This window comes from Podarcis vaucheri (genome assembly GCF_965113315.1).
Source record: "Podarcis vaucheri genome assembly, chromosome: 3".
Lineage (NCBI taxonomy): Eukaryota > Metazoa > Chordata > Lepidosauria > Squamata > Lacertidae > Podarcis > Podarcis vaucheri.
The window spans coordinates 37250765-37277098 of NC_138761.1; the positions used below are offsets into that span (position 1 = coordinate 37250765).

At 45.5% G+C, this 26334-nt stretch overlaps 1 protein-coding gene and 1 long non-coding RNA gene across 6 annotated transcripts in view; both read left to right on the forward strand.

Moving 5' to 3' along the window:
* The window catches only part of LRFN2 (leucine rich repeat and fibronectin type III domain containing 2), a 274266-nt gene that overhangs the window by 30011 nt on the left and 217921 nt on the right, over window positions 1-26334 (forward strand). The gene's annotated exons all lie outside the window — the stretch shown is intronic.
* Window positions 9127-26334, forward strand: part of LOC309527916 — a 241439-nt gene continuing 224231 nt past the window's right edge. Inside the window, exons 1-2 of the long non-coding RNA XR_014217432.1 lie at window positions 9127-9223; window positions 9841-9954. This is a non-coding gene — a long non-coding RNA (uncharacterized lncRNA). The remainder of the gene's footprint in view (window positions 9224-9840; window positions 9955-26334) is intronic.

The following is a 26334-nucleotide window of genomic DNA, read 5'->3' on the forward strand; positions in this document are numbered from 1 at the left end:
CCACCTCAAAGAGGACTGCAGATGCTCCATCTTCTTGGACTACCACCTTGACTGGCAGCTGAAAGGGGAGGTGGTTGGAACATTGCAAGCACGGGAGGAGACCAAAAACCATCAGAAAGGCAAGGGCTACACTAGGCTCTGATGCCTCACAGCATCTGGAGCCTGCTCCCTGCTGCTCAGCTGTGTTAGCTGAGGATGAGAGAGACAGCAGGGAGGAGAGATTTAAACATGTCACCATGGCCAGCTCCCTTCCGAAACAACAGAGCAGTAGTGAAGAGGAGGCCACATGTGTGTTGTGTGTACTTTATGTGCAGAGGTGCCAGCTTCTTAAGATGACTGAGGGGCCCCGACATGAAGTCCTGATATCATGCACAGGATGTGAGGAGCCAGGGGGCTGAGTTGAACACCCTCTGAAGGGGTGTTCTGGTCCCCTAAAAAACAACAACATTGGTGGCTGAAAGTCTCTTGGCCCCTAGGAGCTGGCTGTGCATGTGTGTGCACTGTGTAAAAATGTTTAGATGGCCATTCACACTTGTTCTATCCATGCCCATGTGACCCTCAAAGGGTTGGGTAAGAAGGAATGCAGTCCTCAGGCTAAGAAAAACTCTTCATTCCTGGGACAGTGCTCCCCTTTTGCTGGGATTTATTTTGCTGCTTTATCTAATTTTATTGTCCCTTAAAAAATAAATAAACTTGCTGTACTGCTGCTATATAAACTTTTAGTGCTTGAATTCTGTTGTGTTTTATGAGATGTAAGCTTTACGCGTGGCTGTGTCCAAAAAGACAGCCTATAAATAATTTTCTAAATTAATAAAATAAAAATAAGTTGAATCTAAAGGTGCCCTTCTGGGAACGGAAGGACCTTCAGTCCAGAAAGTCCAGAAAGATGGGCAATTTTCATTTCCTCCTCCCTTCTACAGCACAACCTTTTACTCTGATGCACTCTAGAGCAGAGCTTCAGCCAGATGCATAGGGGGCTGAAGGAGAAAGGGGTGGTGGTTTCAGATTGCCCTTCTTTCCAGTCGTAGCAGCTAGGAGTGCCCTTTTCATAAGCAGAAAACAATTCATGGAATTACTAGATCCAAACCTTTACTTTCAGTGAAGAAAAACAAAACCCAAAGCTTAGGACACTTTCCTGGCTTTTAAAACAGGGAAGTGTCACTTATCAAGGTGGGCAGGAATTGTGATCTGGAGTGGCAGTTGTGACCTGGCGGGGGGGGGAGACTCCCTTTCCCTTGCAACCGGCCATTGGAATTGTCCTCGGCCGGATGCAGGCAGAGTCGGGATAGCATGCCAGAAATTTTGAAGAAGTCTTCACTCCGGTCCACCCCTGGAGGATAAAAGTTGACCATGCTAGGGATCATCTGGGCAGTTGGCTGAATAGCAGCCTTCCTGCCAACTCATTATGCTGCTCTCTAGGCACCTTGTTATGAAGACCTTGCTGTGGTTCAAAAATGGTCACTGTATTTGGGGCTGGGGAGGAGATTGCCCGCAAACATATTGGGCCTGTTCTTGCCTTCCTCATAGCAACTGTCATAGATTTCAGCAGGGGAATCCTTCGACTATTTGCAGGTGCAGGGTAACATGGGGCAGCACCCCAACTGTGAGCAGGAATGATATCTCAGGGTACCCTGGGAAAGGCGTCAGAGTGGAAGTTCTGTCCTGAAACCAAGATGGGGGCAGATGGACTGTAGAACTTCCACTTGTGGTCTTGAGGTGGCCCATAACCCAGGCACGACCCTGTCCTAAACTCAGCCTTCTGCCAGGATGCTGATACAGGATACACATCCAGTGCCTAAGCCAAAGCCTACCTGTATCTGTAATCAATAAAGTTGTGGCCAATTTTTAATCCCATAATGTTGTTGTGCTAAGTTTGTTATGCCTGTCATCCCTTCATACTTCAGCCCACAAGGTGCCATATTGTGCATGGGTCCACAAGGACAAAAACAAAAATGGAGCAGAGTCTTTTTCCTCCCTCCCTCCCTCCCTCCCTCCCTCCCTTCCTTTTTTTACACCCCCACCCCACTGGGCAAAATGATTTCAACTCAAAACCTTGTTATCAAATGCATATACATGTCCGTTTGCACACACACCTCTTGTCTACCAGGAATTAATTGCTCTCCATTGTAAAATTATAAACAATGTGCACAGTCCCTTTAGACAAAAATAGCACAACAATTAAGCTGACCAAAAGTAACCAGAAAACTTGTCAGCCTTCATTTCTTCTAACCCTCCCTCTCTCCCCCCCTTTCTTTTCAACTGATGCTAATGAGATTGGAAATAAGTTTATAGGTTTTGGACAAATGAAGCATCTGCCTGGATTAAGTAGGAGTGGTATAAGTCAAGAACATTATAATCAGCTTGTTAGCCTGTCAGGGATCATGTTTTCATTTTGGCCTTTTACATTGCACTCCCTTTGGCATTTTCACCGCAGCTGCAGCTTTGGCAGCTTGGAAACACAGCTGCTACTTGAAAGTGACATCGGATGAAAACTCTACCTTAAGGGGTGATTGGAAGACTGCTAAATAAGAGGCATTAGATGAAGGAAATGCAGTGCCTGTGTGGAGAAATTATTCAGGGCACTTTTTTTCCCCTCCAGCAGTGCTTATTAGGAAACATCCTCTGGGCTTCGTATCTTCAAAGCACAGTAGCCCATGACCTCCAGGCACAAAGACTATGACAGCTGCTGACCTCTGGCTACCATTGCCAGGTGGAGAGGTGGCCACGTGAAAGCTGATGCTGTGTAGACATAGGCTTTGACTATGCAGTGATGTCCTTAAATCAGTGTACACAAAATTTTGTATGTGGCTTTGGATGTCGCACATGGCGACTGCATGACCAGTATAATTCAGAAAGCACGGGACCTATAATATATGTGGATGGTTATGCAAATCAGCACAGAGGTAGGTGGATGTTCCAAGCCAAATGACTGTCAATTCCATATATGTTATTTCTGATTTCAGTGGTTTCAGGACCATGGCTTTTAAAGTTTTGGCTTAATGGCATTCATAATTGTCTTACTGGTTCTACAGTTATGCCTCATTGCTGCTTTGTACCCCCCCAACTATATATATCTTTAAGGATGCACAGCTATTTAAAGGAATTAATATACATTGCGTCTCTGTGATTCAAACAACCCACTTTCTACATGCTGAAATGTCAAGATTATTGTGCTCATGGGCAGTGGTAGACCTATGTTTTGGGGGCCATGAAGCTTGAACTGCTATGGGGGTGCCTTTGCAACCAGCAACAAGGTCTTGGTAACCACTGTTATCTTCTTTAAGTGGGTTGTTCCATGAAAGATCACCACATTTTTTTTAAAAAAAAAGAAAAATAACTACTACATCTCAGATTTTGTTTTTGTTCTGGATTATCTCACATGTCAAAGTCTCTGGTGTGAATAAACTCTTCCAATGCCTTATAGTTTTTGAGTCATGTGATTCGAATTGGGTCTAGTAGACTCAAAATTTTAAAGCAATGTGGACTGAATTCACTTCTGGGACCCCTCTGGGATTAGGGGCTCGGAAGTTTAAGCTTCATTAGTTTCATAGTAGAACCACCCTTGGTCTTGGGAACATAGTCAAAGAGTGAGTTCTCAGAAAGAACAGAGATGATGATTTCCTGTGAAAGCATTTCTTATGAAAATAGCCTAAAAATCTCAGTTGTAGTGTTCCAGATTGCAATTTGCTCAATCCAAAACCCAGCAGTTCCTAATAATCCACTAGTGAGCTGCATTACATGCTTTGCTGTTGACTTATAAAGTCACAGAGCGTGAGTTCTGGATTTAAGGAGGCTGCTACACTACTCTAAATCTTCATAAGTAATCTTTACAGTTCATATGCGCAAGCAAACAGAGAAACATTGGGAAGAGGGGACAATAAAACATACAATGCTTACTTTTCATGCTATTAACAAAGGTATGTGATTTGTGAGTCCTTAGAACCCCTTCACTCATTCATTATATTATTTAAATACTTGAGAGGACAGAGCTAAGGATGCATAAAGTCATTATGGGTATTTTATACTAAGTCCTGTTTCTGTGACCAGGAAGATCTGTTTTGATTCATAGGACAATGCCTTTATGGGACAGGGACAAATTTGCTACAACCCTCCTCCACTGGAAGAAGAGGAGAGGCGAGAATGTTATGGCCTGAGGGTGGGGTGGTGATGGGCTATTTAAGCCTACTCCCCCCCCACACACACACACTCCCACACACTTTGGCACCCTGCCTCCTTCCCTTTTGTAGTGTGAACTATTCACCAGTATTCAAGGGGCTGAGTAGGAATTTTTTGGGATGACCCTTATTGGTTCTGAGTCTTTTCTTTTTTTTGCCTGCTCCACACTGTCAGCTGGTGTTTGGCTAATTGGCATGCAGTCCAAGCAGGTGAGAAGATCTCAGAAGGAATGGAGCACTTACCCGAGACAGTGTTGAATTATAGGCATCCCTTAGTCACTGTTGTGAAGCATGGCCTGAAGGTGCTGGGGGGGGGGATGCCCTTTGGCCTAACAGATACATTGAGGTGAACATTGGCCAATGGAGCCACCATTTGCCTGTTACACTCTTACAGCCAAGGTCCACACAATGGAGAGGGAGGAGTCTTAAGAAACATACAGCCAGTATGTGGCTGTTAACTTGCCCAGGTGATGGGGTAGAAATTACCACCATCTGTTAATGAACACCTGCATAGACTTAATTTGATTTGGTTACATTGGTTAAATCTTGACTGCATGGTATGTTTTGCAGCTCCTCAAGTTATTATTTGATAATTAAACCTATTTGCCCACGTTTGGTTTTCTTAACTCCTCTCCCTGGTGTGCTAGCAATGCTATACATGTCCACTCAGAAGGAAGTTTCATTGATTTCTACTTATTCGCAGGTAAGGGTGGAAGGAGCTGTCAATTCCAGTTCTCTGTTTCATGTGCAGCTTGCTTTTTTTTTTAATCCTCTTGAAAATTCATCAGCATTTATTGCAAATTTCTCATAATAAACATGCAGTGTTGACTAATGTATGTAGGGAGAAGGGGGGAGTCCCACTTCACAAGCAGAAATCCTTGTGCTGATGGGACCCAGCAGTTAAATACTGCCCATTGCATGTGAGTCAGAGAAAATTAAAGTCAGTTAAGAATGATTGTTCTTATTCTAGAAAACTCCACACAGTGTATCCTACCAAATTCTGAAGGTGCATTTGTACAGAGTATAAATCCAGTGTTCGGAAGATATAGCCACAACTTTCTAGTGGCAATGACCAAGATGCCAAAGCCACATATTTCAGCTGCCATGGTTCCAAAAAATGCTGTAGAAAACCTGTTGCTGCATCCAACCAAAGCTTCATTCACAGCTTTTGTTTTCCATGATGAGCAGTGGTGATGCATCAAATGGAGCCTTTTGTAATGTGTGCACCAGCCCATTCCTTTGGAGACAGAACATTTTCACCCATGACATGAAAGTAGCTCTGGCGCATTGCTGTGGATTCAATTTCTTCCTTAAACTTTGCTTACTGTAATATTAACTGACATTTCCTCTCCCCATTCTCCCCAGATGGCTTTTGAGATGTTATTTGTCCATTGAACAAAACTTACACAGAGAGAAAGAAACCACCAGGTCATTCTATGTGTGATCCCAAAGTCAACAGGGAATTCCTTACCTTGTGTTTGTGGCCTTGTCCAGCCGACAATGTTCTTTGGAATAAATGATGCCCGGAGGGAAGTCTGCATTATGCTCTAGACAGAGTACTGATGGTTATGTCTTGACCTTGATCCTGTTTACTGGCCCTGCTGACTTACCTGCCTTAGGGCACTTTGTTGCAACTGCATCTATTGTGTTCTCCAAGGGCCGCCTTTACATTTTCTTCCTCTCCTCGCCTGCCCCCACCTCACCCACCCAAACATACATGCATACACATACATCCTGCCCCAAAGAATAGTCTCTGCCAATTCTCATCTTAATAGGGCTATTTAAAGAAGTGCTGATGCCTCCCAGAAAATTGGGAAGACGCAGTTCTGTTCGAAGACAATTCTGCTGAGGTTTCAGATGAGTGTTTCTCTGTTGTTTTCATCCCTTGGTTTTTCAAGTAAACAGAAGCTTGAGGCGGAATGTCAGGGGGAAAAATATCCCTGACAGTGAGATTTATGAGGAAGTGGGAGTAGGTCTCCCTAAGGAGGTGCCATTACTGGAGATTTTAAAAGTAGTCGGGGAAAATCAAAGGGGAGAATCTTTGGTAAAGGAGGAAATGTACGAGTAGGTAGCTTGACAGACCTTACTTCATTCTGTCTTGGATTTTATTGTTTAATTATTATTATTTTTAAAAAATATCCAGATTTTTGTTCCTGGTTATTTTTATATCTTCAGTGCTGGATTACTGATGGTTTTATGCAAAGAAATATTTTGGGAAGTGTGGTGCTGATAGCATCAAGGTTTCTGCATATTCTGCATTGCCGGGGAGTTGGCTAATGATTCTTGGGGTCACTTCCAACTCTATGATTCTAATTCCTATGCCACCCTTCCGGGATGTTAATCATGCAAGGATTCCACATCAGATATACCAGGGATGGGGAATATGCAACCCTCCAGATGTTGTTAGACTCCAACTCCCAACCAGCATGGTCAGTGGTCATGGAGTTGTAACCTAATAACTCTGGGTACCTAAGTACAGTCCTTCTGGTGTGCTGTTCTGTACAGAGTATGCTTAGTGTTAAGGTTTAGACTTATTGTAAGTTATTGTAAGTTTAAGTTAAGTCTGCTGCAATTGGATTTCTTATGGACAGTGCCAGTTCTGAATGTATTGGATTTGTGACCATTATGCTCATTTGCCTTCAGTAGCAGTAAAGCTCTGCTGGATGAAATACAAATGCCTCTGGTCTATTTTTGGGGGACTCCTGCAACATATTTAAGTTTTTACTCTGCTAACTATATGTCAGAGTTCTGCTCTAGATCAATATTGAGTAGAATTCCATGACACAACATGCATACCTATTAGAGAGCCTGATGGTGACTCTCATGCTAAGGAACACATTCCTAAGAAGTGTGCATCAGGTGAAACGGATGAAGAACTATATTCCCATGATGCTCTTACCCTCATTGCCCTCTTTCTGATCCTTGCATTGCTGTCCATGAGGGGAAGATTGCTGTGATAGCCATCAGGGTTAGAAGCACTGTTTACTATGTTCTGTCTCCACTGCTGGAGACAGTACCCTTCTGAATACTAGTTGCTAGAAACCACAGGAGGGGAGAGTGTGGTTGTGGTCAAGTCCTGCTTGTGGGCTTCCCACAGGCCTCTGGTTGGCTGCTGTGAGAAGAGAATGCTGGTCTAGATCAGCAGTCTAGATTACTGGTCTGATCAGCAGTGTGCTTCTTATGTTCTGTTGTGTGCTGCACAACAAAATGTTGAAAGACCTACATTGGCTCCCAGTACATTTCCAAGCACAATTCAAAGTGTTGGTGCTGACCTTTAAAGCCCTAAACAGCCTCGGCCCAGTATACCTGAAGGAGCGTCTCCACCCCCATCGTTCAGCCCAGACACTGAGGTCCAGCTTGAGGGCCTTCTGGTGAATCCCTCACTGCAAGAAGCAAAGTTACAGGGAACCAGGCAGAGGGCCTTCTCGGTAGTGGCTCCCACCCTGTGGAATGCCCTCTCATCAGATGTCAAAGGAATAAACAACTATCTGACATTTAGAAGACATCTGAAGGCAGCCCTCTTTAGGGAAGTTTTTTTAATGACTGATGTGTTAATTTATTTTTAATCTCCTGTTGGAAGCCGCCCAGAATTGGCTGGGGAAACCCAGCCAGATGGGCAGGGTATAAGTAATAAATTGTTGTTGTTGTTGTTGTTGTTGTTAAATGGATTATTCTGTTCAAGTTTTCAGACACTCCGTTGCACTTCTGTCCTCCATATTTTCCATTCCTCCTCCCACAGTTACTTAGCATTCTGTGCCCACTGCTCTCACACACTTCCAGTCCTTCAGTCCAGATTTTCTCATACCAGGGATACACCAAAAAGGAGAGAGTATGGGAAAATAAGGACCAACGGAGAGGAACATGTGGAAAGGCAGTGGTTTGGAAGAAAGTATCATAGTGTTCCACACCACCCCAATCTCTAAGCGGTGTGGGATTCCAGGGGTTCCAGGTGCTTACCCAGGGTTTAGTTTCCTTGGATTAAAGGACAGCAGAGACTCTGGTGTCTTTATGATATATGATTTATTTACATATATATACTACCTGAGCCTACAATGGCAGGGTTGAAAGCATTAACATACCAATAGGGTTAGCTTCTCCCATGGCCACAACTTGGGATCCCAACAGAAATCAGGCTCTGTCTCTCAGCTCACCAGCCTACTGCCTGCTTCTGGCTTCTAGCTCACACATCTCAACTCTGCTTAAGTCTTTCTGACTACCAGACAGTTGAGGGTAGAGGACCCACCCATATTTCCTCTGGCACAGAGCCACTTCCTTAACAACCCATACTTAGGGGGCCATTACCAAGAAACTTGTCCCCCCACCTCACAAACCCACAACACTACAGCCATCTGAGAATTAATGGAGGTAGAGGAAGCTTCCTATCTGCATTGACCAACAGTATGGATGAGCCCCAAAAGTCCCTGATTAAGGAGGTTCCAATATCTTCTGCCCATTCCATCAGTGAAGTCTTGCCCTGGACTGACCAGAAAAGGATGTCTCACTTCCATCTGAAAATTTAAGAGACTGGCTCGTCCCCTTTTCTGAAGGTGTTAACTGAACCCACAAGCAGAGAGCTATCATTGTTGAATAGCTATCTTCCGTTGTGGTTGAAATGTGTGGTTGGGTTAATAAAACTGAGCTGTATCTTTTCTCTCTTTTGTGGTCTGGATTTCTCTTTCCAATTACACAGTATATTAAACCCTCAAGCAGATGTGCTTCAGCACTTACATATTGTGATCCCAGCACAGGGAGCATGAGTGGGAATGGTTCCTGGTGGTAACCCAAGTGAGTTTGGAAGCTGGCAGGGAGGGCCAGTGTATTTGGGGGCTGTTGTTTCACATCCTGAGAATGCCAGGATCACACCCTGAATGTGGCATTTAGATCTTGATTCAGCTTTCTGGAAAGTTAGCAAATGCTTGTGCAAAGTACAGTAGTACCTCAGGTTAAAGACGCTTCAGGTTACATATGCTTCAGGTTACAGATTCCGCTAACCCAGAAAAAGTACCTTGGGTTAAGAACTTTGCTTCAGGATGAGAACAGAAATCATGGTGCAGCAGCAGCAGAAGGCCCCATTAGCTAAAGTGATGCTTCAGGTTAAGAACAGTTTCAGGTTAAGAATGGACCTCTAGAACGAATTAAGTTCTTAATCCAAGGTACCACTGTACTGAGTTGAAAAAAGAGAAAGGTGGACCCATGGAGCACAGATGCTTTTAGTAGGGAGCTGGACCCACAGCTTATGTTATTGCAGCAGTTTGAGGACTTTCAGACAAAAGACAAATAACATCAAAATAAAGAAATAAAGCAGGGAAGTTAATGCATAGTTTTACATGGACCTTGCTTATGCAAGGCAGAGTCCTTTTAAAAATGAGAAGGGCACTGTGTCATGGAAGAACCATTAGAGAAAAGTCTTAGGCAGAACGTTGACTGCTTTTTCTACTGCTGTCATCTACAAAGGTTGAGAACTAAATCAATATTCAGGGTGGGCTGCTGCAATTGCAATTGCAAGGGTTTATGTAATTGCATAATCAAAGCAGGAGGTTGAGCGCAAAGAGTTGACCTGTAGCTAGTTCATACAGTGGTACCTCGGGTTACATACGCTTCAGGTTACAGACTCCGCTAACCCAGAAATAGTACCTCGGGTTAAGAACTTTCTCTGGTGGTGCAGCAGCAGCAGCAGGAGGCCCCATTAGCTAAAGTGGTGCTTCAGATTAAGAACAGTTTCAGGTTAAGAACGGACCTCCGGAACGAATTAAGTACTTAACTCGAGGTACCACTGTGTGTGTGTGTGTGTGTGTGTGTGTGTATATGCAATTGCTTGACTTCTTTTCTGATGATGAACTACTGTCTATGTGAACAGACTCCACTGAAAAGTATTCTGTATGAAGTGATATATGCCTGTGGTGTTGTATCTGCTCTGTTCCATTTACACATGTGAACCATCATTTGATACTGCAGTCATCAATTTATGAGTCTTACATGTGTAATAATAGCTTGTTGCTGTTGCTGTTGTTAAATGTGATACGATTGAAACATTGTAGCTCATGCTGTGTTCTGAGCTGTGTTAAAAACATTTTTTCCCCTGGTTTTGTAAAACTACAAAAACATGAAATCCCACTTTGGCCAGAGATGGCAGCTGAACCAAAACAAAAAAGTCTACCTGTGTTTGCATGTGTACCATAAGCAGCAATGTATTTTTCTCTTTTTCTTTTAAAAGGATTATGTGCTACAGTGGCGTAGCGTGGGTTGTCAGCACCCGGGGCAAGGCAAGTAATTTGTGCCCCCTAACCCGTGGATTTGCACCCCCTAACCCTAACCCCCAGATGTTGCGCCCGGTGCGGCCGGGCCCCCCTGCACCCCCCACGCTACGCCATTGATGTGCTACCAGCCAAATGGGATGTGGAAAGGATGGGTGGATTCATGAATAAATATTGTTCTGCCCATGCATTACCTAAGCACAGGGCAAATCTCTGTTGAAAGCAGATTGGAGCCACATTTTTAGCCCCACTCTCCACCCTTGGGTCCTCTTGCAACAACCATGCATTGTGTGAGGTCATTTGCAAAAAATAAAATAAAATTCCAGAGCATGAGCATCTATGTCCATGGAGGGGCTACATATGATTGGGAATTTCTCTGCAGACAACTGCCTGCAGCACATGGCTGCTTCAAGAAAAATACTGGGCAGTGGGGGTGGTTGGGCTAATAGCGTGGTCCCACTTCAACATGAGCCCTGACTATGTAAAGTGGTAAGATTTAAATCTATAATGCAGATGTGGCCCAAACTAACTTAATGTTGGGGTTGCTGTCACTCTTTGTTCTTCAATATTTCTTTTGAAATTGATACTATTCCTGCCATAATCTTTCCCCATTCTGCCTTAATTACTTCTATTTGCAAAAGTTTGTTTGACTTGGAGAATATGAAGAAGGAAATAATAGAATTTGGCCCTAAATTGAATTTTGGTTTCAGAGTTCTTCAGGTACAATGAAGGCCTCTTGAAAGAATATTTCCAAGGTTTCTGGAGTGGCCTCTGGTAATGAGGTGATGCTATTCCCTCAGTTATACCTGTGATGCAAGAAGGATATTAACTGCCACTTGTATTTTAAACTGATGCTATAATTTTCAGAGTCTCAGCCCTCCCTCTCCCCATAAGCCAAATCACCCCATTCCATCAGCTCAGCTGATGCCATCCGCTTAGGAGAATGACCTCTTCCCAGAATGATAGCTTCCTTCATTAAATGGATATTAACAGTCCCATTTTGTAATAAGTGAATCCAGCGAGTTGAATTCATCTGACTTTTACTGTTTGGCTGTTTCTGTCCATCGTTGCCTGTCATGAATTATTAGGAGACTTGAAAGCACGGCCATTTGGTTTTGCATCCCCCCAGCGGCCCTCACTGGCTCTGTGAATGTGTGGGAGAGGTATAAAGGAGTAAATATGTTACAGGTGTGTTTGTGTGTGTGTCTATAAGCTATGTTGCTCCTCTGTTATCACAGGCAGAACAAACCTTGCTTCCATAAACTGTTTCTTCTACATTTGGAAATTTGCTTGTGTTTTTAATTTTTAACACGTGCTAAATCCAGCCTCTATTGCCTTTATGTTCATTGCCTTAGATTTCACATATGTTTATATATACTGTTCATATATTGATGGGTGTCATGCCTTGGTGCTCATTCTGTAACTGTATTCAGCACCTGTTACATTGCCACGTTTGACTGTTTTTATTTTCGCTTTTCAAAAGTCCCAGTTCTGGGAGCAAAGCGGAAGCTGTGCAATCAATATCTGTCACAGTCAAAGCACATTTGAGCAAAGTAAGCCTTTGAGGTGGAGGTGGATTGTCTCCTAACAGCAAACAAGTGTACTGAAGAAGCATGGGGACAACTGGGCACCCTTTGTGCTGGGCCTGGCTCATTAGAAAAGCTGTTGTACCTTTTCACAGCTGGTTTGCAAATATTCTGACGAGCTTTACCTGAACACAGTGACACCTAATGCACAAGAAGCCAGCCTTTGTGAGGGCCCAACAAAATTCAGGGTTTCCCAAACTTGGGAAACTTGTTTTTGGACTACAACTCCCATCATCCCTAACTAGCAGGACCAGTGGCCAGGCATGATGGGAACTGTAGTTCAAAAAGAGCTGGCGACCCAAGTTTGGGAAACCCTGGTCTAATCGCATAACTAATATACTTTCTTAAATACATATTAGATTTATTTATAAGTAAGAGATGTAATCATTTTATTTTTATCCTTTAGATAGAGTAATAATTACCTTGTTAATATCTCCCTTTAAGAGACCTTCTTTGGTTGAAAAATCCCATGAGAATTTGCTTTTGGCAGAATGAGAAAGGCTAATTGTTCTCAGTTTGGGAAGCAATATTAAGGCTTGCGGGGTTTCCATCTGTACAGCACACCCCCTCAGGACATGTCATGCAGATTGCAAGATCATCTGCTTCTCCTCTGAAGCCCTATTCCAATTTACAAGAGATATGTCAAAAATCTAGAAGTTTCTGAAAAGTCAGCTCAAAAATGTCTATTTTAAACTGAGTTTTAAACTGAGTAAGTTATATAATTGGAATAAAACAAAACAACATTTTCTAGATATTGCTAATGTCAGGGATATGTAAGAAAAGAAAAGGAAAGGAAAGGAAAGGAAAGGAAAGGAAAGGAAAGAAATCCAGCTAAGTTATGTTTATACAGTGGTACCTTGGATTACATACGCTTCAGGTTACATACACTTCAGGTTACAGCCTCCGCTAACCCAGAAATAGTACCTCGGGTTAAGAACTTTGCTTCAGGATGAGAACAGAAATTGTGCTCCGGCGGCGTGGCAGCAGCAGGAAGCCCCATTAGCTAAAGTGGTGCTTCAGGTTAAGAACAGTTTCAGGTTAAGTACGGACCTCCGGAACGAATTAAATACTTAACCAGAGGTACCACTGTACACCTAATATGGAATTTATGCCACCCAACCTTAGCAAGTCCAGGTAGGGTGCATTTACAGCAAGACTCGAAGAAGGGCAAAAAGCCACTTCTGGGTTGCCAGCTGGTAAATATGCCAGTTTAAGGGAGGAGTCAATGTGGGATATCAGGCATGGTTCCACCAACATCCTTCTCTCTTCAGTTTCTCAACTGCCATCTTCAGTTTCCGACCAGAACCAAATTACTACCAAGGGCCTGAGCAGGAAATTTGTTTTGGTCCTCTTCATAGATTGGCCTCTTTGGCCAAATCCAGGGATGTTGGGGGCACAGGGGGAGGAGAAAGGTGGAAGTCCCATTGTGCAGGTGGAAGGCCTCATGAAGGTCTTGCACAGACGTGAATTGTTTGGTGATTCCCGCCCAACATAACATATATCTGCAGAAGTAGGAGGGCTACAGAACAGGGAAGAGAGGAGGAATGGAAATGGCAGCAGTCCTTGCGCAAGGAGGAGTGAAAATGGTGTGTTCGTGCAAAAGGGACTGCAGAACACGAGAGAGGAGATATGGAGGTGAAGTGGTCTGCATGTGCAAGAGGGAATGAAGAAAAGGAGGGAGAAGGCGGGAGGAAAAAGAGGGTGAAGATGAAAGTGAGGGTTCAAGGTGGGGGGCTGCCAAATAGGAGGGAATGGTGGATTTTTGATTGGGCAGAAGGTGAAAAGGGCAATTAGCAGCTACAATGTGTGTGAGGAGGAGGATCCAGGATATTACCATATGGGTGTTCTGTGAGGAAGGGGGGATGTAAAAAAAAGAAGAAGAAGAAGAAGAAAGAAAAGGAGGGAGAAGAAGGCATGGACATGAGAGTAAACATGAAAATGGGGTGCAAAGTGAGCTGCAGAAAAGAAGGGCTGGGTTGGGCTGAGTTCTTCAATGGGCAGAAAATTCAGCAAGTAGCATGTCTTATGGTGTTGGAGGAGACTCTTGAGAGTCCATGGACTGCAAGAAGATCAAACGTATCTGTCAGAGCTGCTCTCAGGTCCCAGCTCACAGAGGACCACGCTAGCCGGCAATGCTGTATAAAAGTCTTTATTGAGTTACAGTTTCCATTTTCAAGCCGCAGCGTGCATCTCTACGTCTTAGAAGCTAGACCGGCGAAGCTCCGTCTGATTCTCCGCCCCCTGTACACCAACTTAATACCCTAGCCTTACTCCACCTCTTCCGCCTTTCCCTTCTTCGCTGGGTCCCTCTGCCCCCCTGGGTCTCTTCCTTTCTGGACTCTTCTGACGCAGACCCCCCGGACCCTTCTCCCTCCTTCCGGCGGGCTTTGGGACCCGGCTCCCTTTCCGGGCTGCTTACTGTGCCGCCTTCCTGTGTATTTGAACTTGGCGCGCGCGCCCAACCTTCCACCTTCCTCTTGACCGTTTCCTCGCTTCCCGACGGAGGTGTGGCCAATCCTGACTCATGCTCTCCCTCCTGCGGTGGGCTGCCGGATCCCGATACCTGGCACCCTTCCTCCCTACTGCTCTCTATTGGGGAAGCTGGTCCCGATTTCCAACTGCTACTCTCTGAGTCTCCTCGGGTCCCTCCTCCCTGGGGTGTCCCCCTGGGTCCCCCCTTGCTCTGGCCACTGGCGCCCCTTTCTGTGAGTCTTCCGATTCACTGGAAAGACTCGGAGATCTCGGGCCGCCGTCCTCGCTCATATTTCCTTCTGATTCCTCCCCTTCACTCTCTATTTCTTCTCTTTCCTGTGCCTCTGCTCCTGAACCCCTGACAGTATCCATTCTTAAGGAAATCAGCCCTGAGTGCTCACTGGAAGGACAGACTGTGAAGCTGAGGCTCCAATACTTTGACCACCTCATGAGAAGAGAAGACTCCCTGGAAAAGACCCTGATGTTGGGAAAGATGGAGGGCACAAGGAGAAGGGGACGACAGAGGACGAGATGGTTGGACAGTGTTCTCAAAACTACCAGCATGAGTTTGACCAAAGTACAGGAGGCAGTGGAAGACAGGAGTGCCTGGCACGCTCTGGTCCATGGGGTCACAAAGAGTTGGACACGACTAAACGACTAAACAACAACAGCAGCAGCAGCATGTCTTATGGAGGGGGCAGTGGGGGCGGGGAGGAGGTGCTGGCAAGCAGAGGGCAGGGTCACCATAGTTATGGGTGGTTTTTTGGAGGAGGATGAGGGACAGATTATTCAAACATAGTACGGAGCAGATTTACAACTGAACACATGTGAAAGTGATGTGGAAGGGAAATAGGCAGATCCACCCATCCATACCTTGAAATAATCTTTAGCAGTGTGCCCAAATCTACTATATAGCAGCTGTAGCAGTTGCTCAAGTCAGTGTGCATTCCTACCTTTAGCTTCCCCCAATGTTGAGTACTCTGTAGTAGCAGTGGCGGCGGCGGCACTGGTAGTGCTTGTTCTTTTAAGCTCTGGGAACAATCTGTCTTTTCCCCACAGAGGCGCAGGTGCTCAGTGTAGTACATTGATTCTCTCTTGGCAGTATACACTATATATGAAAAGTTAAGATAGGATGATAATGTACTACAAAATGGGCTTGTTTCTGTAGACTGTGTGCCGATGAATGTTCCCTGCAAGACTGTGCTTGGAAAGCGTCTTTGTGAAGTGAAAGCAAAACCTCAGCACTGTGTGCGCATATACATGCATGTATGAACACACATTTTGTGTGTGTGTGTGTGTGTGTGTGTGTGTGTGTGTGTGTGTGTGTTCTAATTAGGCATGGACAAATCATCTATTTCTGTTCCATGCAACCTGTTTGCATGAATTCCGACATTTCTGTCCCAGATCGGCAGCAATCGGGATTTTTCCCCCCAAAATCTTCACAAACATTCACATTTCAATACATGTTTAAAGGCATCCAAGAAAACAGTTATGGTAGCACAAACATTTAGGACTGGGTAACAGAACTTCCCCTCCCTCTCCTCTTACTGCACCCCTCCCCCAACACCCCCCCCCCCAAATCTGTTCTCAGCAAGACTCCAGATCTATGGGTGGCATGGGGGCATGCTGGAAGAGCAGAAGGAGGGGGTGTTCCATTGCACAGCCCCAAATGTCTGTGCTAGTAAAACTGTTTTGTTGTATACCATCCATAAGTGAAAACACATTTTCAGTCAAAATACAAATTTCTAAAGGGGACACCTGAAGGATGTGTGGGAAAGAGGGGTGGAACACATATGTAGTTAAACTGCCTTATCCAAAGTTTCGTGAGAGCGGAGGAGTGAATATATGCCTCTCTACCTTTTCCTGTTGTGTGTGTGTGTATACAGTGGTACCTCAAGTTAAGTACTTAATTCGTTCCAGAGGTCCGTACTTAACCTGAAACTGTTCTTAACCTGAAGCACCACTTTAGCTAATGGGGCCTCCTGCTGCTGCTGCGCTGCCGGAGCCTGATTTCTGTTCTCATCCTGAAGCAAAGTTCTTAACCTGAAGCACTATTTCTGGGTTAGCGGAGTCTGTAACCTGAAGCGTATGTAACCCGAGGTACCACTGTGTGTGTGTGTGTGTGTGTATACACACACACACACACACATGCATATACATATACATACAGTGGTGCCTCGCAAGACGAAATTAATTCGTTCTGCAAGTTTTTTCTTCTTGCGAGTTTTTCGTCTTGCGAAGCACGGTTTCCCATAGGAATGCATTGAAAATCAATTAATGCGTTCCTATGGAAACCGCTTGCCAGGCTGGCGGTGCGGAGAAGGGCTTTTCTCCCCACCGCAAGCCTTCAGGACAGGTACGGGAACAGAGGGGAAGGGGCGCAGCGCTTCTCCTCTGTTCCCGGGGCTTGCGGTGGGAGGAGGGTTTTTCCTCCCCACCGCCAACATTCAGAACAGCATTTTCTCCCCACTGCCAGCCTTCAGAGGAGCCTTCCGAAGGCTGGTGCGGGGAGAAGGCCTTTCCGCCCCACCACCAGCCTTCGGAGGAGCCTTCCGAAGGCTGGTGCGGGGAGAAGGGCTTTCCGCCCCACCTCCAGCCTTCGGAGCAGCCTTCCAAAGGTTGGCTCGGGGAGAAGGGCTTTTCTCCCCACCGCCAGCCTTCGGAGGAGCCTTCCGAAGGCTGGCGCGGGGAGAAGGGCTTTCCACCCCACCGCCAGCCTTCGGAGGAGGTCCGAGGACAGTGGGGAAGACGCGCTGCGCTTCCCCGCTGTCCCGGAGATTTCTCTATGGGCTTTCGTCTTGCGAAGGAAGCCCATAGGAAAATTCGTTTTGCGAAGCGCCTCCAAAACGGAAAACCCTTTCGTCTAGCGGGTTTTCCGTCTTGCGAGGCGATGACTAACAAACCTATCTAGGAGATTTGTGGTATATATATTATATGCCCCTCACAACAATGATGGTGGAACTCTGACTTCTGGCCACTTTTACATATTTTATTATGTTTGTTTCCCCTTGTGCTATCCTTTAGCTGCTTTTTGGAGTGCTACCTTTGGACAAAACATTGCATGCAGCCTGGACATCTCCTTTTCCAGCAGAGTTCTTTGGGTGACCCACAATTCTGAAATGAATTTCTGCCTTAGGTGTTTTTCTCACCAGTCTGGTCCTTTGGTTCAGTTCTGCGGTTTCTTTTTCTATTTCTGGGCCTTGTGCCTGACAGTGGGGGGATGTCCAGAAGGAACAAAGGCAGTTCCATGTCCCATTGGCAGCCGGAAACACAGCTTCTTTTGAGACTTTCTGAAAGTGATCTTCTGAAGAACCAGCAACCAGTACAAAGATGAGGTGTTGAAGATCCTAGCTTTGGCTCAGAACTGAACTATTTTGCTTAACATTAAACACACCGGTTAAATTCCAACATATTGTTCAGATTTCACCATCCAGAATTGTGTTGTGCGTGTTATAATGCCATTGTTCCTTAGAATTCCCTCTCTGCCTGAGATCCAGAAATGGATTAGTATCTAACTGATTAACCCAGTGAGTTAGCTTGCAATTGATAGCTTAGCCATCTGCCTCTTCTCTATGTGATTAGGTTCCCAGTTGTGTGTTGTTGGGTAGGGATAGTCCAACGGCTTCCATTTCTGAATGGCTTTTTCAATAGACATTCCTACCCAACCCCCAGAATTTAAGGAAAGCCCTGAAGGATCAGACCAAGGCCACATTCACACCATAAATTTAAAGCTCTGTAATTCAGTCATGGCTTCCCTTGAAGAATTCTGGGAGCTGTAGTTTGCTAAAGGTGCTGGGAGTTGTTTGGAGATACCCTGTTCCCCTCATAGAGCTACAATTTCCATAGTTTCTTGTGAAGAGGAATCTGTTTTTGAACCAATTTGGGAGCTGTAGCTCTGGGAGAGGACTACGGGTCCCCTTAACAAACTACAACTTTTAAACAAAATCTTTTTTGAGGGGAAAGACATTTGAAATGGTATCATAGTTGTCAGGGCTGCTACCCAGTCCCAGCTCACATAGGACCACGCTAGCCAGCGTTCGCGTTATAAGAGTCTTTATTGGGTTACAGGTTCCATTTCTGAACTGCAATGTGCAGCCCTACGTCTTCTACGTTAGACCGGCGAAGACCCGTCTGAGTCTCCGCCTCTAGCACACCAGCTTAATACCCTAGCCTTGCTCCACCTCTTGCGCCTTTCCTTCCGTCTCTGGGTCCTTCTGCCCCCCGGGGTCTCCTCCTTCCTACTCTCTTCTGACGCTGACCCCCCGGACCCTTCCGCCTCCTTGCGGCGGGCTTTGGGACCTGGCTCACTCTCCGGGCTGCTTACTGTGCCAGCTTCCGCTGCATTTGAACTTGGCGCGCGCGCCCAACCCTCTACCTTCCTCTTAACCGTTTCCTCGCTCCCTGATGTGGGCGTGACTACTCCTGACTCATGCCCTCCCTCCTGCTGAAAGCCTCCGGAACCTGATGCCTGGTCCCCTTTCTCCCCGCTGCTCCCAGCTGGGCACGTTGGTCCCGATTTCCAGCTGCTGCTCTCTGATTCCTCTCTGGCCCCTTCTTCCTGGGGTGTCCCCCTTCTTTCCCCCCTTGCTCTGACCGCTGGCGCTCCCTTCTGGGAATCCTCGGACTCACTGGACAGGCTCGGGGATCTCGGGTCGTCATCCCCACTCATCCTTCCTTCATATTCCTCCCCCTCGCTCTCTGTCTCCTCCCTTCTCTGCGTCTCTGCTCCTGAACCCCTGACAATAGTGCTTCAAACTTTTGCTGTGAAAGTGGCCTACTGAGCCCAGCATTCTGTTCTCACAGTGGCAAACCACGTGATCATGGGAAGCCCAACAACAAGACAGGAACCTAGGATCCCTCTCCTGAAAGACAGTCAACAGCATAAACATGGGAGTGTGTTAAGCTTTGCCCCACTGAGTCAGATTGAAGAGCCTGCTTGACCAGGCCAAAGGCCTATCTAGCCCAGCCTCGGTTCTCACAGGGGCCAGCCAGAAACCCTATGGGAACCCCTCAAGCAGAACCTGAGCCCACCAGCAACCTCTCCACCTATGATTCCTTGCAAATGGGATTTAAAGGCATATCGCCTTTAACAGTGACAGTGGTTGATCCCTCTAGCTTTGTCTTGGCTCACCAGAGACACATTTCAACATGCAAGGTCAAGTCCGCTACTCTGCCCCCATCTCAGTTTGGATCCTTGGCTCACCCCCCTCGTTCACAGATAACTCTTAAGGGCTTTTCCTTAGAACTGATTTGCCTAAGATGAAAGAGACTGTATCTTAGCACATCATTGCATTCTGGCAGTCTTGATGTAAACTGCATATTATCTGTGTCTTTGACAAGAGCTGGCTATTATGAATTATTTCATGCTGCTTGGATCTTCCCTCCTTTTCCCCACAGAAGAAAATGCAGAAACCATGCAATAATTGAGGCGTAGCGCCTGGGGCAAATTGTTTGTAATGCCAAATATTGTTTTTATTCCAATGCCTAAAACTCATTCCTTTTGATTTCCTTAAATATCAGGGAGAAGACATTTGATTGCATCACCAGTTAGAATGTGTCTGATCCTGAGTCAATGAATACATTCATAGTAACTAATTGGTATTTATTGAAATCACGGCCATAGTCTCATAAAGCTTTGTAAAACCAGCCACTGAGTAAAGTGCTACCAATTTGGCTTAATATGAGAGACAATTGGGACATAACTCAGGCAGCTTGAGGGACACAGGCAAACTTGCCCTGGAATCTGATGTTTCCAGAAAATCCTTTCAAGATTGTCTAAGTTGGATTTACAGCAGAGCAGTAAGGTAAACTAGCAGTAATATATATATATATATATATATATATATATATATATACACACACACACACACACACACACACACATATATATATATATATATATATATATATATATATATATATATATATGCTTTCGTAGATTTTCACGGGTACAGGAATGCAGGTTTTGGTGTCTTCGGGTGTCTTCCCGTGTAAGAGTCGGGGTGTCTGGGCGACGTTTCGACGAGGTCTCACTCGTCATCTTCAGGCTGGTGCTTTCGGCTTCTTGTTACTGGAACAGAGCAGAGTCTGGTGTTTGAGTTCCTATAAATACTGTTGAGGGGTGTGGTGTATAGCCTCCAACGTTCTGGGCAGAGAGGAAGTTCCTAGATTAGTGTGCCTTTTCTTCTTTTGTTCCTTAATTACTTGAGGGATATCTTGGGTGATTTCATGAGTGATATTCTGAATACCACTGGGTGGGTCATTAAGTGTAGATTAGTTGCTAAAGCTCTCGTGTCTTGACCTCTTGAGCTTGTGAAGAGTTTTTCTGAGAAGATGGCTGTGCTGCATTTAGTTGTGCTCTGGCTTGGCTTCGTGTATAGGGGCGAGCTGTGGTCTATGAAATACCCTGCAAAGTCTGCCCAGCCACGTACATTGGACAAACAAACAGACGAATAAATGCACGTATCGCAGAACACAAGAATGCCGTCAAAAAAGAAGAAAAAACTTCCTCTCTTTTCCAACACATGAAAGAAACAGGACACGAAATTAATTTTGCAGATTCCAAATTGCTCTTTAACATGGAACATCACCACAAGAGAATAATCATGGAAGCCATCGAGATAGAGAAACACCCTCACAACATGAACAAGCGTGACGACACGTCCCGCCTGCCAGACATCTGGAAATTAGCCCTCCCCACAAAAACCGACACCAGAACCAGAGGCACACAGAACGCCGTCACCAATCAACCACACCAGACCCAAACCCAGACCCTCTCCACAGACATATTACAGACTCCATCCAGTAGCCAAACTATAGTGGCACCTCCGGATGCTGCACCCCCCTGCAATCCCTACACAGATCTGGCTGGCACAAGGCACAAAACCACAGCTCGCCCCTATACACGAAGCCAAGCCAGAGCACAACTAAATGCAGCACAGCCATCTTCTCAGAAAAACTCTTCACAAGCTCAAGAGGTCAAGACACGAGAGCTTTAGCAACTAATCTACACTTAATGACCCACCCAGTGGTATTCAGAATATCACTCATGAAATCACCCAAGATATCCCTCAAGTAATTAAGGAACAAAAGAAGAAAAGGCACACTAATCTAGGAACTTCCTCTCTGCCCAGAACGTTGGAGGCTATACACCACACCCCTCAACAGTATTTATAGGAACTCAAACACCAGACTCTGCTCTGTTCCAGTAACAAGAAGCCGAAAGCACCAGCCTGAAGATGACGAGTGAGACCTCGTCGAAACGTCGCCCAGACACCCCGACTCTTACACGGGAAGACACCCGAAGACACCAAAACCTGCATATATATATATATATATATATTACTCAAATTATGATGCTAAGCAATCTATGAAGCTGCTCTGCAAATCATTTCATAAGGACTTCTGCTCTCTGGAAGGCTTTTATGAGACTCCTTTTGTCATCATGGTAATATTAATGCACCTCCATTCCTATGGTATCCTTCTGAATTCATTTCTGCTTGTGTTCAAGCAGAACTCTAGGAACTAGTCACATTCTTTTATAGCATACCACACCATATTAAAAGGTAAAGGTACCCCTGACCGTTATGTCCAGTTGCGGACGACTCTGGGGTTGCACTCTCATTTCGCTCTATAGGCCAAGGGAGCCAGCATTTGTCCACAGACAGCTTCCGGGTCATGTGGCCAACATGACTAAGCTGCTTCTGGTGAACCAGAGCAGCGCACGGAAACGCCATTTACCTTCCCGCCGGAGTGGTACCTATTTATCTACTTGCACTTTGACGTGCTTTTGAACTGCTAGGTGGGCAGGAGCTGGGACCGAACAATGGGAGCTTACCCTGTCGTGGGGATTCAAACTGCCGACCTTCCGATTGGCAAGCCCTAGGCTCTGTGGTTTAGACCACAGCGCCACCCGCATCCCTTACCACACCATATTCTCTACTATATATTCTGGAAAGTGGTTTGTCTGTCCACTTGCTTCAATGCGTGGGGTTCAGTGGTAGACCAGGGGTGCCAACTTGAATAAAATATGGGGGGAGGGGGCAGATAAGCCCAGCCCCACATAATCAATCACATGATTTGAACGGCAATGCCAAGTGCTTGTTTTCAGGGAGTACTCAGGGGCACACAGTACCCACACCTCTCTTTTTTTTGTTAAAAAGTGTGGTACTTACTGTTACAACTTCATGATGACTACCAACACCTATTTTTCTAGAAAATAAGCGCTGGCAATGCCCATCAACTTTGGGGAAGCCCAGCCTCCTCAAATATTTTATTGGAGAGGGGCAAAGACCCCTTGGCCCCTAGGAGTTGGCTCCTATGTGGCAGACCCATAAGTCATGCCCCCAGCCAACCCTCAACCTATGTTCATTTGTACACATAGTTAGAGCGGAGTGTCTTATGAGGGATTCATTAGCTCTGCTTTATGCATTTTAAATAGGTCAGTGTAGCCTAAAACAGGAAGCCTTGCTGGTGTGGTTAAAACCTACCATGCTCATATTGCAATTCCTTCATTCAAAAGGCTTATCACGATTACTTCTTGGGGACCAATGGCCTGAAGCTGAATCTTGAGATGACAGAGAAGTCCTACCCACCCACAAGGACTCCATTTTATCAGGATTAGGTGATCTGCCTGTTCTTGATGGGGCTGCAAGTGTGTTGTCTGGGGGTGCTCCTTGACCCATCTTTGTTACCCAAGGGGCTGCAGGAGTTGGGTAGTGTTGTAGCTACGGCTGTTACTCGACAGGGCTAGGCTGGCCACTGCTACCCATGTATTGGTAATCTCAAGGCTGAACTACCGCAATGTTCTCTAGGCGGGGCTGCCATTAAAGTTGGACTGAAAGCTGCAGTTGGTGCAGAATATAGTGTCCTGGGTTGCTGAGTGGAATGACCAACCCTAAGCAGGTGGCACTGTTCTTAATAGAACAGCTGCCATGATTATGGCCTGGTATGATGCAGGTGGCGCTGTGGGTTAAACCACAGAGCCTAGGACTTGCCGATCAGAAGGTTGGCGGTTCGAATCCCCGCGACGGGGTGAGCTCCCGTTCCTCGGTCCCAGCTCCTGCCAACCTAGCAGTTCGAAAGCACGTCAAAGTGCAAGTAGATAAATAGGTACTGCTCTGGCGGGAAGGTAAACAGCGTTTCCGTGCACTGCTCTGGTTCGCCAGAAGCGGCTTAATCATGCTGGCCGCATGACCCGGAAGCTGTACGCTGGCTCCCTCGGCCAATAAAGCAAGATGAGCGCCGCAACCCCAGAGTCGGTCACGACTGGACCTAATGGTCAGGGGTCCCTTTACCTTTACCTTTATTGACTTACAAAGCCCTTAACAACTTGGGAACCAGGTTACCTGAAGGAGCACCTCCTGCTATACAAACCTGCAGAGTGCTTGCTTGCTTCTTCTTTTTTTAAGGCTAAGGGCCACATGAAATTAGGGTGAAAGCCATGGTTTTCTATCCCTGGTGTAAAGGTAAAACTGACCCACTGCAATGCCTGCCAGAGCCAGCTGGGTGGGTTAGATTTCATTCAGAAGAGGACAACACAGTTCATCCTCTTCTGGATGACAAGCTGCCAGATTCATTTCTGAGTGTGTGGATCTCTGTATTAACACTCCTTAACATGCTTCACGTCTCTGCAAGATGAAAGCTAAAATATCATTTATATAAATGGAAAGTATTATTGATTTCCATGAGTGCTCACAAGCCCTTTTCTCTCCTTGCCTCTCATCTTTCCTGCCTTTAAAAGGGTTTTTCAGCACCATGATTTGAATGCTGCATTATGACATACTCTGGCCCGATAAATGGAGAGCTAACAGCTTGTTTTCCTTCCCTACTGCTTTTTAAAGGCAGCAAACTTTTCAATTATAAAGAAAGGTCCCTTTAGTTGCAGGTGGTTGTGTTGGAAGTAAATAACTTTGTGTAGGCCGCTGAATGAGATGCCTGCATATGTGTGCATTTTGCAGCATGTAAGATGTGAGTATCATTATTGTTATTATAAAATCAAAATTGCAGTGGTAGAGAAAAAATAATATAATGATATGCTTTGTTATATATACACATATGCATAAACAGTAAATAATTTGCAGGCTATTATAATCTTATCTCAATTTTGTAAATATATATAATTACAAGTTTCCTAACAGGTTCAATGTCAGTGCAACAAAACGTAAGATAACATGAAACCTATTAGGAACTTGTTAGGAATAACATCAAGGTTGCAGGTCCGATCTCTGTATGGGACAGCATACAGTCAGACCTCTGGTTGCGAACGTGATCTGTGCGGGAGGCACGTTCACAACCTGCAGTGTTCGCAGCCTGAAGCGCCACATCTGCGCACATGTGTGGCGTGATTTGGCGCTTCTGCTCATGTGCGTGAAACCTAGAAGTAACCCATTCTGCTCCTTCCGGATTCGGCGCAGTGTGGTCCGCAACCCAAAAATGCACAACCTGCAGCGTTCGTAACCCGAGGTATGACTATATTCCTGCACTGCAGATGGTTGGACTAGATGATCCTCAGGATTCCTTCCAACTCTACAATTCTCTGATTCTACAGAGATTCTGTTTTCCAGTAAAATGATTATTAAGTCTCTTTGCTTCCCTTATGCTGACTACATTAGTCAGTTTCTGCTTTAGATGAACATGGAACTTCGAAAACTGCCGTATATAGCAAGTGGGACTACTGACATACTCTCCAACATTCCTCAGATGAAGATAGGGATTTTTCTCACTTCCCCACAATTGATCCTCCTTGACCTCCCATTTTGCCCCCACATCAGGGCAAGTGCCACCACAACTGCACCAACGGGACACAGCACACCCCCCCCCCTCAACTGTTCTGAGAAAACCCCTTAGACCTGATTTTATTTTATTCTTTGGTAGATTTACAAAAAGGAAAACACACATCGTGAAATTTTAGAAAGGGACAAGATTAGATGCAGATGCACAACACACTTTTTTTTTTAAAAAAAGCAATGCTCCTTGTGCTCTGCTCCACTTTGATCTGCACTGCTCCCCCTTTCTTCTCACCCAGGGCAGCCCTGCCATCTGTCTGCACCTCAGAGCCAGGGCTGGGCCTTGGTGACAGTAGCCTCTCTTGCTTCTATGCCACTGCCACTGCCACTGCCACTCAGGACAAGGGCCAGATCATCCTCCTTCCTGAACTTGGCAATGGCGGCACTGGTGTGAGAAAAAGGGACATTCCAGGATCAAATCAGAAGCTGTAATTCCAGGACTGTGCCTGGGAAATAGAGGCACTTGGGGGGTGGGCGTGTATGTACTGGTTCATCTGGCCCATTACTGAGTGTCAGTGGGCTTCTAGGGTTTTATATAAGTGTCTTTTCCCAGTGCTACATGAGAATGGCAGCAAACCATGTTCTCTACCATTTACCTCCGTCCCACCACCTTTGGCAGAAGCACACAGGATTACTCCAGTTACAGTGCAGTGTTTTAGTGTGATTCACTTTGCTTTACGTGTGATATCCATGCCAGTCATACTCCTAGCAGGCACACTGAATTAATGGACTTAAGTAAGCCTGAGTTGGCTGGGTATAATCTGATCTATTCCCCCTGCCCCCAGACCTCAGTCCACTTTCACCCAAGAAATTGGGCTGCACACATTTTTGCTCAGACCCTCCAAGTGTCCCTATTTTCCAGAGACAGTCCCAGATTTACAAAAGCCCTCCCAGTTTCTGATTTGATCCCAGAATGTCCTGTTTTTCCTTAGGACATCCTTATTTTCATCAGAGAAATGTCAGAGTGTGTGATTGGTATGTGCAAAGGTGTCACTCACTGTGAACTGAAAGGGCTTCTCTTGGCAAAGATAAAAGAATTGTACAGATTCAAAGAGGTACG